This window comes from Vigna umbellata, chromosome 3 (assembly GCF_029865625.1).
Source record: "Vigna umbellata cultivar VRB3 chromosome 3, Vumbellata_1.0, whole genome shotgun sequence".
NCBI lineage: Eukaryota > Viridiplantae > Streptophyta > Magnoliopsida > Fabales > Fabaceae > Vigna > Vigna umbellata.
This window is the reverse complement of record NC_142167.1, coordinates 14,392,852-14,407,243: the sequence shown is the minus strand read 5'-3', so window position 1 is coordinate 14,407,243 and position 14,392 is coordinate 14,392,852. Positions and strand designations below refer to the sequence as shown.

The following is a 14,392-nucleotide window of genomic DNA, read 5'->3' as shown; positions in this document are numbered from 1 at the left end:
ACTTATTATAAGAATATATTTATTTATTTATTACCATTTTTTCCAATTTAAATAACTACTCATAATAAAAAAAATCATTTATACAATATTTTTTATTTCAATAATTAAAATTTATTTTATCTATAATCATATATTTTTTTTGTGTTTTCATTTTTATCTTTTTAATTACTATATTTAAAAAATTTAAAAAATTTGTAAATATTTGAAAATACATACACATACGCGATAGTTTATGCTAATATATTATTCTCGCATATAAAAAATTTGTTTCTATTACATTTGTAGAAAGAAAATTATACATGATTTAATGTAACAAACAAATCAAGTTTATAAATGATGACAATAGGTTACAAAGATGATGTGATTACCGTAATAAATTAAAATGTGAGGCTGAAATAAATTAAAATGTATATACTAATAAAACTAAAATCATGTGTTTACCTTAAAAGATAAAAATGACGTTGTTGCAATATGAAAAACTGGTGAAATATAATCGAAAAACAAAACTCACTCTCAAATTTAGGTGGTAGATGTGGTTTAAAACCAAGCATCAATACATACAAAATCAAAACTCTAAACATAATTAATTTTATGATTAAATTCGAGAAAACAAAATATTCTTCAAAAGTTCTAAAAATTATTCACAAATATATATAATTAAAAGAAAATGACATTGCAAGCAAATAAAATAGAAACAAATAAATAAAAGAATGGTTAAAAATATAACCGTTTCTACAAATGTTACCATATAATTAAACTTACTACATAATAATCTAATTAAAAAAATTGAAAAATGTTCAATAAGATAAATGTATATATCATGCACAATGTGTGATGTTATGCTTCAAACCTCTTAAATTCTTAAAATTGGATTCCATATTTCTTATTACTAATAAAAACAAACATACACACTATAATAACAAATAACCACCTATAAAAAATCCAAATCTTGATGCTAAAATGGTGTTTATTAATCTTTTTGAATAATTCTCTCCTCTCCTTAAACATAGAAATGATAAACTAGGTATAAGAAGAGTACTTTGTTAAATTAACTAATGTTCCTTTAAGTATAATATCAATATGAGCGTCTGATACAAATATAGAAATTAATAATGTAAATCCTAGTATTGACTTTCTTAAAAGTTCTTAACAGTGATCAGATATAGAAAAAGTATTGAGTTGTCTTATTTGTATTGATGTGTTTAAAATATAAGTACAAAAATAACCTACAATAAATAATAATTCATAAGTTTGTTAATAAAGATAAATACTATCTAAATTGATACGGAAAAGAAGAGGACAAAAAATATAACAGTTTCCACTAAAGTTATAACATAGTTAAACTACCCATTAAAAAATAACCTAACTAAAGGAATCTATAAATCTAATTAAGCAAATCTAAAAAATGTTCAGTAAAATTAGAGGTATTGTTGTAATAATGTTAGATTATTGCAAAAGAAAACATTGGATTGCAACGGTCAAAACTTTAATTGCCAATAACGTTTAAATTAATTTTATTAAGTGCTCCAACGGTAAAATATTTAATAGCTTTTATTGTGTTTTATTGATTTTATTCTTTCCTAGCTCTATAAATAGAGAGCTTTTCCCCCATTCCAAAAACACACCAAAAGCACTCTTCTCTCATTCTCCTTTCTTCTTTTCCTCTTTTAAAATTATTCCGAGCTTTTATTGTGTTTTATTGAGTTTATCCTTACTAGTTCTGAGATCCTCAGAGATATTCTGAGAAGTTCCTGTTGTATCCTGGGGGACTTGCGCAATACACCGCGGATAAGTCCTTAAGGACAGTGAATCTACACGCCTCAGGAAATTTTGTTTGTGATTATGTCAGCTTTTATACAACAGGTATATATCATGGTTATTCCACGTCCTATACACATTTCCCACTACTAACATAAACAAATTACTACCCGAAGCTATAAAGGTATTTTGACTCAAAATTAAGAAAAAAAGACACACAAGATAATAATAAATATGTTTAATATTTCAGTAGATCTCTATTTTTGTCCAGAATCTTTGATAGGTCTTCTTTTTTTTTTTTACGTTCCAATTGGGTCTTTATTTTTGTAAAATTGAATCAAATAAAAAATTGTATTCAAATTGAAAAGACGCTTAAGGAGGATGTTACGTGGCATACTGACAGTATACATGTGTAAGGGAATTTAGCATGCTGATGTGGCATGTTGACACCCTGGTGGTCGGTGTGGTGGTCGGCCACTCGGTTTGGTAGTCGGCCACTCAGCCTAGTGGTCAGCCACACGGTCTGGTGTTAAAGACCGTTCAGTTTGTTCCATAACAGGACATTGATGTCATTGATAACTGTTCGACTTGTGTTAAGGACCGTTCGGTTTGTGTTCGGTCAGTCTCAATACCATCAGGTTGACCACTAGGCCGACCATAAGACTGAGTGGACGACCACCAGACCGAGTGGTCGACAACCAGGCCGACCACCAAGGTGTCAGCATGCCACGTCAGCAAGTCAAGTTCCCTTACACATGTATACTGTCAGCATGCCACGAAACACCCTCCTTAACAGCGTCTTCTCAATTTGACGACAAGCTTCTATATGATTCAATTTTACAAAAATAAGGACGCAATTGAGATGCTGAAAAAGAAGGGGACCTATCGAAACACTAAACTTAACAAATAAATCTCGTGTACACCTTACTCCTGAGATGCCACATGTAAAAAGATTATGTACAAAATATATAAAATCTTTAATTTTTTATTCATTTTGTAACGTAACTTGCGAAACAAAACCTAAATGGTTTCAAACATCCATACATCATAACAATTCAAACTTTACATATCTTTTTAAAAGTCAAATGTTCGAAAATAAAATAACTTTAAATATAAAATCTCAAAAATAACTTTACATGTTTTGATGTATTCTTACACTATCTTTTTGTTAAGTTTCTCAATGTGAAGTTGGAGATCCACCTTGATATGACCGTTTTGTTTTGTGACAAAGATCTTTTTCAGTCTCTTTCGCTGGGGCAAAGCAAAGAGGGAGGACTTTCGGAAGAAGGCGTCGTCCGCTGATGATCTTGAGGTTGGGAGGCGGGTCAGGGGGAGAACTAATGCTTGTGGATAGCCCGCTAAAACTCCTTACTGAGGCTTTCCCCCCGGAAGAGCTGATGCTACTGACTAAGATACTTCCGTTAGTGAGGAGAGAACTATAGGCTTTAGCCCAAAGACAGAGTCAGGGATTTCTTAACAATCGAGTCCCTCCTGAAATAAGACAAGACAGGGGGTGGAGTGAGCCTAGAGTAGAATAAGACTCCCTCTTAAACTCTCAACTCATACCAGGGCAGGCAGGGAAAGACTGAGACTACCGATACCGAGCCGGGGTTGATGAAAGATCACAGGATAGATACTTATGTGGTCATATGTATTAATAAATTAAACTTGTATTAACATCTATTACAAGAAAGGGAGCGGTAGTTTGAAATTGATATTAGAACAACAAAAGGTTATGAAGTAAAAAAAAATGATGGAGGATAGAAATTTTCTTTTCCAAGCTGTTGCAGATCGGGTGAATGGGGATTTCGAACGGTATAATTTGGTCAGACAGATGTGCACATATTATATGGCAGGATAATGTTGTATTAATTTTTATTTGTGACCAATACCCATAGTGAATGAGCTTCCGCTCACTATAACCAATGGTATGTTCCTAATTACCCTTCATGATAAGAAGTTGATCTAATTTCAATGAGTTTTAGTGATCTTAACTAAAAAACAAACAATGTTTTGATTTTTAAAAGGATTTAGTTCATTTTAGCTTTTATATCTCATCAAGCATTAATCATATTTAATTAATACATTTAGGAAATGGTCCAACCATATTTATTTAGAACATTGTTTTAGTTTTGTTATTTTTTAATGAAGAATGCATTGGGAGGATTGCAACTATGGTTTTGGGAAAAAGTAAATGGACCATGGTTACATGATCAATAGTAGATAAAATGAGAAGAAGCCTAAACTCACAATTTTTTATGAAATATTTTACCATTGTGGTTGGTGCTATTTCAGATTAGAGATTCACTAGGTCACATAATGAAAGTGAGGGGTACAATAGTTTCTACAAATGTTTAGTTAAACCACCAATTACAACATAATCTAACTAAATGAATCTATAAATATAACATTTTTTCAAATGCAATAACATAGTTTAATTCACTAAAAAAATAATCTAATTAAGAAAATCTGAAAAATATTTAGTAATATAAAAGGTACATATCATGGTTATCTCTTATCCCGCTAGAAGTTTTAAACTATGCTTCATTAAGTTCTTAAAATCAGATTTCACAATTCTTATTACTAACAAAAACAAACAATTATCCAAAGTGAAAACGATATTCTAACACAAAATACAAAAAGTACAATAAAAAGTAACGTACAACAAAAAGTAAATTATAAGTTTGCTAATAAATACCAAAAATATAACTTTTTATTGCATTGGGACATCCTTCTTTTTAAGCATTAGTTTCGCATAATATTTGTCTTTATTAGCAAACTTAACCGTTACTTTTTGTTATGTAGTAAGATACTCATTAAAATATCTTAAATATCTTAAACGGTTAAGATATTTATCAAGCCACTAACCACATTTTTAGGTAAGGTGGTTATTTTTATTTTGCTTATAAATACAATGACAGGACCAGAGTCCAGGTACGTTCTCTTTATGTCTAGAGACCCTAAATAATATTTCAGAGCAGTAATCACTCTCTTGAGAGCTGAGGCTCCATAACTCACATCTGACTTGAGCGTCGGAGTATCTTTGCAGGTACCTCCCCCTCCTTTGGCGAATATGAACAACAACAATTGGAGAAGAGCAAGCGTCCCAGACAGCCAGGAGCAACAAAGACACACCGGAAAATATCTACACCGAAACATTTTTTTTTATTGTACGTTACTTGTATTTATTTTGTATTGTACATTAATTTTTTATTCATTTTTTAACATAACTCGCGAAACAAAACCTGAATGGTTTCAAACATTCATACATCATGTTAGACCTTTACTTGTGTATAGTAGAAGAAAGACAGTTACATAACTTAACTGTCTAGGCAGTTAAGGGGTTAGGGAGTTGGTTGAGGATACCTTGTATATAAGGGAGATTAGTTGTAAGTGGAGGGGAGGGAGTGAATTCATTTGTTTTGATCAGGAACTTGTTAGTCCTGGTAGGGGGAGGTTAAGCTCTCTTCTTTATGTAACCATTACGTGCATACTGAATAAAGGAGATTGTTTCAGTTCCACTGTGGGGTGTGTGTGAGTTCAGAGGCGTGTTTCTCATAGGTTCTTGATAAAGAACCTATCAATTGGTCCGACCTACCGGATCTCGCTTGGGAGGGGACTGATAGATCAACAAGTAATCAAGAAAGGGTGGAGGCATGGAAGGAAGAAACGATACCGTGGAGAGGAGGACCAGCGAACTGAAAATGAACATGCCAGCAATACGCCAAAATTATGCTGCAATACGCCAAGATTTGCAAGAAATAATTGGGATGATGGGGGCGCGGGCTCACAACAACGACGAACAATCAGGTGGAAGTCAGGCTTACGTCAAAGGGAACCAGCGACGGTGCGATGAGGATATTGGAGGGAGAGTGGGTGGCGATTACGGTGGGACCCAAACCCACAATCACTGTGGCGATCACCAGGAGGTGCAAAATCAATGGCGGAAAAGGGTTGAATTAACCGCTTTCGAAGGGTTAGACCCGTTAAACTGGATCAATAGGGCGAAGAGGGTTTTCGAGCTTCAAGGAGTAGCGGAGGAGGAGAAAGTGCAGTTCGCGGACATAAGCATGGAGGGCAGCGCGGGCTACTGGTTCAGAGCCTGGAAGGAGAAAGCCAAGAACCGTTCCTGGGATGGCTTGAAAGAGGCCCTAGTGATAAGGTTTGGAACCATTGTTGAGCGTTTGGCGGCATCGAAAGGCATCAAAACAGGTGGCGACAGGGGAAGAGTATGTGTAGGGAGGCGAAAAGGTAAGGAAAGGGAGCAGGATAGAAGACGAGTCATCTGGGGGACGAACGTGAGAAGGGGTTACCGAGCGGTACGAGGCCAAGTACTGTAGACCAGACCGAGTGGGATTAGCCGAACAGTCCGAGGCCGATCGCTATAACACAAGCAGATCTAGAGCTGTCGAGCAGTCAGACGAAATAGAAGACCAGTCGACTTGGGGACGAACGAGCGGTTAGTGGACACAGTCTGAGGCCGATCGCTATAACTCAAGCCGATCGAGAATTGCCAAGCAGTCCGAGGACATAGAAGACCAGTCGTCTTGGGGACGAACGAGCGGTCAGTGGATACAGTGCGAGGCCGATCGCTACAACACATGCCGATAGAGGGTTGTCGAGTGGTATGAGGTCAAGCGCAATATCCCAGGTGAGGTTGCCGAGCGGTCCGAGATAGAAATAGACCTGAAGCAGACGGAGTTGTCCACTCTCTCGGCTGGTGGCCCTATTCAGCCAAAAGCGATGAAGCTGCATGGTTCGATAGATAAAGAGCCGAACGGTATAAAGATAGTGGGAATTGAGCCGAACGGTAGAAGAGGATTGTTGGATCCGAACGTGAGAAGACCGGAACCAAACGTGAGGGGACTGCCAGAACATAATGGAAGAGGACAGGAGGAACTGAACGGTCTTATAGCTACAGTAAAAGGCCATTCGGTTTTACACTCAAAACGGTCTCCTAGTCATTGGCTGAACGGTCTTACAATTAGATTCAAGGGCCGAACGGTCTTACAGTCCAAACAACCTCTCAGTACTTGGTCGAACGGCCTTACCATTAGAATGAAGGATGAGGAGGGAAAGATGGATGTTACCACATCGGGAGGCGATAACAAGGAAAGAATGGTCAGAAACTTACCTTATCCAGCGTTTCTGAAGAGGCGGGAAGAAGGAAGGTGTTTCCGATGCGGTGGACCATTCGCTCCGGATCATCGATGTGCGGAGAAGAACTTAAGGGTCCTGTTACTAGCGGAGGACGAGGAGGAGGAATGGGAGGAAAACGTTAACCTGGAAGCAAAAACCCTGGAGCTGTCGGCATGTTCGGCGGAGGGGCTGACGCCTTCCAAGACCTTGAAGTTTACCGGATTGATAGGGGAGAGAAGAGTGGTAGTCTTGATCGACAGTGGGGCCAACCACAATTTCATTAGCCAGAACGTGGTGGAGGAATTGAAGTTGCCGGTGACCGAGACTTCTTCATACACCGTGAGCCTAGGTGATGGCCATCGCCGAACGACGAGTGGGCGTTGCGAGAGAGTGAGGATACGTTTGGGGAACACCACTGTCGAGGAGGATTTTTACGTGTTTGAGCTTGGAGGAGTAGATGTCATCTTGGGTATTGCTTGGTTGGCCAAATTGGGAGAGGTCGTGTTGAACTGGAGAGAGATGTCCATGAGATATTTAGTGGGGGGTGATAAAGTGGAGATAAAAGGGGAACCAGCTTTATGCCGCCAGCTGGTGGAACCTAAGGCCTTGATGAAGATGCTGGATGCTGACTCATGGATATTAATATGGGAGCTGGAGGTAGTGGAGCAAGGGTCTAGCGGTGAGGTGATAGATGATTTGACCACGTAGCAGAAAATGGAATTCAGAGCAGTGTTGCAGTTCCACTCACGTGTGTTCCTGGAGAGAAAAGGGCTGCCTTTCCGACGTAGTTTGGAGCACAAAATTCTGCTGAAAGAAGGAGAAAGCTCAATAAATGTTAGGCCATACAGATACCCATATCTCTTGAAGGAGGAAATAGAAAAATAAGGTGTTGGATAGGAGGCAGAGGCAGAGTGGGGAAGAGGCAATACCACAGGTGTTGATCGAGGGCAAGAAGGGGGTCGAGAGGGAGCTACTTGGGAAGATGTAGCAACTATTCAGGAACAATACCCTGACTTCAACCTTGGGGACAAGGTTGTTTCGGAGGAGGGTGGTATTGTTAGACCTTTACTTGTGTATAGTAGGAGAAAGACAGTTACATAACTTAATTGTCTAGGCAGTTAAGGGGTTAGGGAGTTGGTTGAGGATACCTTGTATATAAGGGAGATTAGTTGTAAGTGGAGGGGAGGGAGTGAATTCATTTGTTTTGATCAGGAACTTGTTAGTCCTGGTAGGGGGAGGTTAAACTCTCTTCTTTCTGTAACCATTACGTGCATACTGAATAAAGGAGATTGTTTCAGTTCCACTGTGGGGTGTGTGTGAGTTCAGAGGCGTGCTTCTCATAGGTTCTTGATAAAGAACCTATCACATCATAACAATTTAAACTTTACATATCTTTTTAAAAGTCAAATGTTCAAAAAATAAAATAACTTTAAATACAAAATCCCGATAGAGATCCACCTTGATATGGTTTTGTTTTGTGACAGCCCTTACCCTGATATTCTATGTGGTCATATGTATTAATAAATTAAACTTGTATTCACATCTATTACAAAAGGGAGCCCTAATTTGAAATTGATATTGGAAGAGCAAAATGTTATGAAGTAAAAGAAAAAATGATGGAGGATGGAAATTGCCTTTTCCGAGCGATTGCAGATTGGGTGTATGGGGATTCCAAAATGTATGATTTGGTCAGACAGATGTGCACAAATTATATGGCATGATAATGTTGTTTTCATTTTTATTTGTGACAAATACGAGCTTCTGCTCACTATAAGCGATGGTCTGTTCCTACTTACCCTTCATGATAAGAAGTTTATTTAATTTCAAGGGGTTTTAGTGATCTTAACTAAAAATCAAACAATGTTGATTTTTGAAAGGATTTAGTTCATTTTAGCTTTTGTATCTAATCAATGATTAATCATATTTAATTAATACATTTAGAAAATTGTCCAACCATGTTTATTTTGAACACTATTTTAGGTTTGTTGTTTTTAAACGAAGAATACATGGGGAGGATTACCACTATGGTTTTGGGAAAAAATAAGATGGACCATATGATCAATAGTAGATAAAATGAGAGGAAGCTAAGCTCACAATTTTGTATGAAATGTTTTACCATTATGGTTTGTGCTCTTTCAAATTAGGGATTCAGTAGTTCACATAATGAAGTGAGGGGTACAATAGTTTCTACAAATGTTAAGACATCGTTAAACCACCGATTATAACATAATCTAACTAAATGAATCCATAAATATAACATTTTTTTTTTGCAAATGCAATAACATAGTTTAATTCATTAAAAAAATAATCTAATAAAAAAATCTGAAAAATATTTAGTAATATAAAAGGTACATATCATGGTTATCTCATATCCTGTTAGAAGTTTTAAAGTATGCTTCATTAAGTTCTTAAAATTGGATTTCACAATTCTTATTACTAACAAAAACAAACAATTATCCAAAGTAAAAATGTTATTCTAACACGAAATACAAAAAATTACGTACAATAAAAAGTAACGTACAAAAAAAACTAAATTATAAGTTTGCTAATAAAGACTAAAAATATAATTTTTTATTTCATTGGGACATCCTTCTCTTTACGCATTAATTAAGCATAATATTTTTCTTTATTAGCAAACTTATAAGTTACATTTCTTATACATTACTTGCTGTATTTATTTTTTTATCGTACATTAATTTTTTATTCATTTTTTAATTGTTTCAGACATCCATACATCATAACAATTCAAACTTTACATATCTTTTTAAAACTCAAATGTTAGAAAAATAAAATAACTTTAATATAAAATCCCGAGAATAACTTTACATGTTTTGATGTATTCTTATACTATTCTTTTTGTTAAGTTTCTCAATATGAAGTCGGACATCCACCTCGATCTCTTACAAACTGGTAATAGGTTAGCAAATTACCCATCAAGAAAGGAATGGAAGTTGAAATGGGAGAAGATGAAAACTTAGGAAGAAATGGGAGAAGACGGGAGCTTAAGAAGAAATGTAAATTTCAATTCCTTAAAATATTAATTATTTTATTACTACAATAAAAATTGGTACACTTGCCAAAATGTTTATCAATTTTCATTACACCATCTTTCAGTAGTACACTCCTTTGAAATATACCTAATCTATATTTAAAATATATTTATTAATACAAAAAGCAATTCCCTCAAACATCAAAGACAATCCCACAAATACCGTATTTGAATGAGCTCAAGATAGAGCTCAAGGAGGATATGTAGATGAACCAAGATCTGAAGAAAATATCCAAATTCAAATTCAAATTCCCTCACCTGAATCTGAAGTTACAAGAGAAGCAAGAGGAGTGCAAACAGGAGGAGCTCAAGTTTCTGAAAGAGCACTGGAAGTTGATGTTTCAAGAGGAGGAGTGCAAACAGGAAGAGCTCAAGTTTCTGGAAGAGCACTGGAAGTTGATGTTTCAAGAGGAGGAGTGCAAACAGAAACTAAAGATTCAAGTAGAGCAAGAGGAGCACTTGAACCAGAACCACAGCTTCCTCTTCATATTTACTTAAGACAGGAGTCTTGCAGAAACTTTCTTGCAGCGTATACCCTCTTCGTATTCACCTTTATGACGAATGCTGACGTTAAAAAAGTAATCATGCCATCTATAGGTAATTTATTGATCGGAACTATCATGATTCCGGTAAATGAATATCTCCTTTACAAATTTCACAAGATGGGAGGAGGACTAATGAGATTCGGGAGAGTAACCGTAGTATCAATGGCGTCGTATGTTGTGGCTGGTGCACTCGCCATTTTCCTTTGTGGTTTGATGACTAAAGATACCACTAGAATCTTCGAAATGGCTACTGTTACCACTTTTGTTATGATATTGATAGCAAATATTGAAACTACCCTCGAGGTACCTGTATCAGGTTATAAGTTTAGTTTCATAACTCGGGGATGCTCTTTAAATCTTCAAAATTAACATCAAAGTGTGCACCTAGTAACATAATAAGAACATTACCAATACTCATTGATAGCATTCTAACTATAGGGTTTTTTATTGCATAAACATACGCAAAAGCCAATCCACCACCGTAGAAGTATCCCACTGTTGATACTGTGATTAGTAATGTAATTCTTTCCCTTTTCGTCAATCTAAGCCTATAAAGAATGAATCATTTTATTGTGACAAGTATTGTCCCAATACATATATTACTGAAAGCTGGTTTAATCAAACTTTGAACATTAACATCAGTCATAAAATTGAAAACTATCAATGTATATCCAGCAACAAAATTTCTAAAGAATTCTTGCCATAGATAGATGCAAAGAGTTGCTGAACGTTGTGCTGCTGAACGTTGTGGTCGGGTTGAAACATCATTTTTGGGTGGAACATCAATGCGGTGGGGTTTCTGAAGGTGTTGCATTGTGTATTTCAAATGCTTGCGCTTCTGCTGCTTTGCGCTTCTGCTTGCGCTGATGTTGCTTGCGCTTCTGCTCCATGAAGTAGTAGACTTCTCTCTTCTTCATGGGCTTCAACTACGGGATTAAATCGATCTCTTACAAACTGGTAATAGGTTAGCAAATTACCCATCAAGAAAGATATGGAAGCTGAAATGGGAAAAAATGAAAACTTAAGTTCATGGTTATCTCTTATCCTGCTAGAAGTTTTAAACTATGCTTCTTTAAGTTCTTAAAATTGGATTTCACAATTGTTATTACTAACAAAAACAAACAATTATCCAAAGTGAAAACGATGTTCTAACACAAAATACAAAAAGTACAATAAAAAGTAACATACAACAGAAAGTAAATTATAAGTTTGCTAATAAAAACCAAAAATATAACTTTTTATTGCATTGGGACATCCTTCTCTTTACGCATTAGTTTCGCATAATATTTGTCTTTATTAGCAAACTTATGCGTTACTTTTTTTTATTGTACGTTACTTGTATTTATTTTGTATTGTACATTAATTTTTTATTCATTTTTTAATATAACTCGCGAAACAAAACCTGAATGGTTTCAAACATTCATACATCATAACAATTCAAACTTTACATATCTTTTTAAAAGTCAAATGTTCAAAAAATAAAATAACTTTAAATATAAAATCCCGATAGAGATCCACCTTGATATGACCGTTTTGTTTTGTGACAGCCCTTACCCTGATATTCTGTGTGGTCATATGTATTAATAAATTAAACTTGTATTCACATCTATTACAAAAGGGAGCCCTGGTTTGAAATTGATATTGGAAGAGCAAAACGTTATGAAGTAAAAGAAAAAATGATGGAGCATGGAAATTGCCTTTTCCGGTTGCAGATTGGGTGTATGCGGATTCCAAAATGGATTATATGACATGATAATGTTGTTTTAATTTTTATTTGTGACAAATACGAGCTTCTGCTCACTATAAGCGATGGTATGTTCCTACTTACCCTTCATGGTAAGAAGTTGATTTAATTTCAATGGGTTTTAGTGATCTTAACTAAAAATCAAACAACGTTGATTTTTGAAAGGATTTAGTTCATTTTAGCTTTTGTATCTAATCAATGATTAATCATATTTAATTAATACATTTAGAAAATTGTCCAACCATGTTTATTTAGAACACTATTTTAGGTTTGTTGTTTTTAAATGAAGAATGCATTGGGAGGATTACCACTATGGTTTTGAAAAAAAATAAGATGGATCATATGATCAATAGTAGATAAAATGAGAGGAAGCCTAAGCTCACAATTTTTTATGAAATGTTTTACCATTGTGGTTGGTGCTCTTTCAAATTAGGGATTCAGTAGGTCACATAATGAAGTGAGGGATACAATAGTTTCTACAAATGTTATGACATCGTTAAACCACCAATTACAGCATAATCTAACTAAATGAATCGATAAATAAAACATTTTTTTATTAAATGCAATAACATAGTTTAATCCATTAAAAAAATAATCTAATAAAAAAATTTGAAAAATATTTAGTAATATAAAAGGTACATATCATGGTTATCTCATATCCTGTTAGAAGTTTTAAACTATGCTTCATTAAGTTCTTAAAATTGGATTTCACAATTCTTATTGCTAACAAAAACAAACAGTTACCCAAAGTAAAAATGTTATTCTAACACGAAATACAAAAAATTACGTACAATAAAAAAAGTAACGTACAAAAAAAGTAAATTATAAGTTTGTCAATAAAAACTAAAAATATAACTTTTTATTTCATTGGGACATCCTTCTCTTTACGCATTAATTAAGCATAATATTTGTCTTTATTAGCAAACTTATAAGTTACATTTATTATACATTACTTGTTGTATTTATTTTTTATAGTACATTAATTTTTTATTCATTTTTTAATTGTGTGAAACATTCATACATCATAACAATTCAAACTTTACATATCTTCTTAAAAGTCAAATGTTCAAAAAATACCTTGATATGACCGTTTTGTTTTGTGACCGCCTTATCCTGATATTCTATGTGGTCATATGTATTAATAACTTAAACTTGTTTTGACATCTATTACAAACGGGAGGGGTAGTTTGAAATTGATATTCAAAGAGTAAAAGGTTATGAAGTAAAAGAAAAAATGATTAAGGATGAAAATTTTCTTTTTCGAGCGGTTGCATATCAGGTGTATATGGATTTCGAACTATATGATTTGGTGAAACAGATGTGCACATAATATATGGCATGATAATGTTGTATTAATTTTTATTTGTGACAAATACCCATTCTGAATGAGCTTCTGCTCACTATAACTGATGGTATGTTCCTAATTACCCTTTATTATAAGAAGTTGACCTAATTTCAATGAGTTTTAGCGATCTTAACTAAAAAACAAACAATGTTGATTTTTGAACGGATTTAGTTCATTTTAGCTTTTGTATCTCATCAGTGATTAATCACATTTAATTAACACATCTAGGAAATGATCCAACCATATTTATTTATAACATTGTTTTAGGTTTGTTGTTTTTTTAATGAAGAATGCATTGTAAGGATTGTCACTATGGTTTTGGGAAAAAGTAAGATGAACCATGTTACATGATCAATAGTAAATAAAATGAGGGGAAGCCTAAGCTCACAATTTTTTATGGAATGTTTTACAATTGTGGTAGGTGCTCTTTCAATTAAGGTTTCGTCACATAATGAAAGTAAGGGGTAAAATAGTTTATACAAATGTTATGATATTGTTAAACCACCAATTACAACATAATCTAACTAAATGATATATATATATATATATATATATATATATATATAACATTTTTTTTGCAAACATAATAACATAGTTTAATCCACTAAAAAATAATCTAATTAAGAAAATCTGAAAAATATTTAGTAATATAAAATGTACATATCATTGTATTTTAATATCATGGTTAAACAATGCTTCATTAAATTCTTAAAAGTGGATTTCACAATTCTTATTACTAACAAAAACAAACAATTACCCAAAGTGATAATCGTATTCTAACATGAAATACAAAGTAATGTACAAAAAAAGTA

The 14,392-nt window shown here is 34.2% G+C and overlaps 1 pseudogene; it reads left to right on the top strand.

Moving 5' to 3' along the window:
* Positions 1-5,414: 5,414 nt before the first annotated feature.
* Positions 5,415-6,910, top strand: LOC148201701 (uncharacterized; annotated as a pseudogene).
* The last annotated feature ends 7,482 nt before the right edge of the window (positions 6,911-14,392 follow it).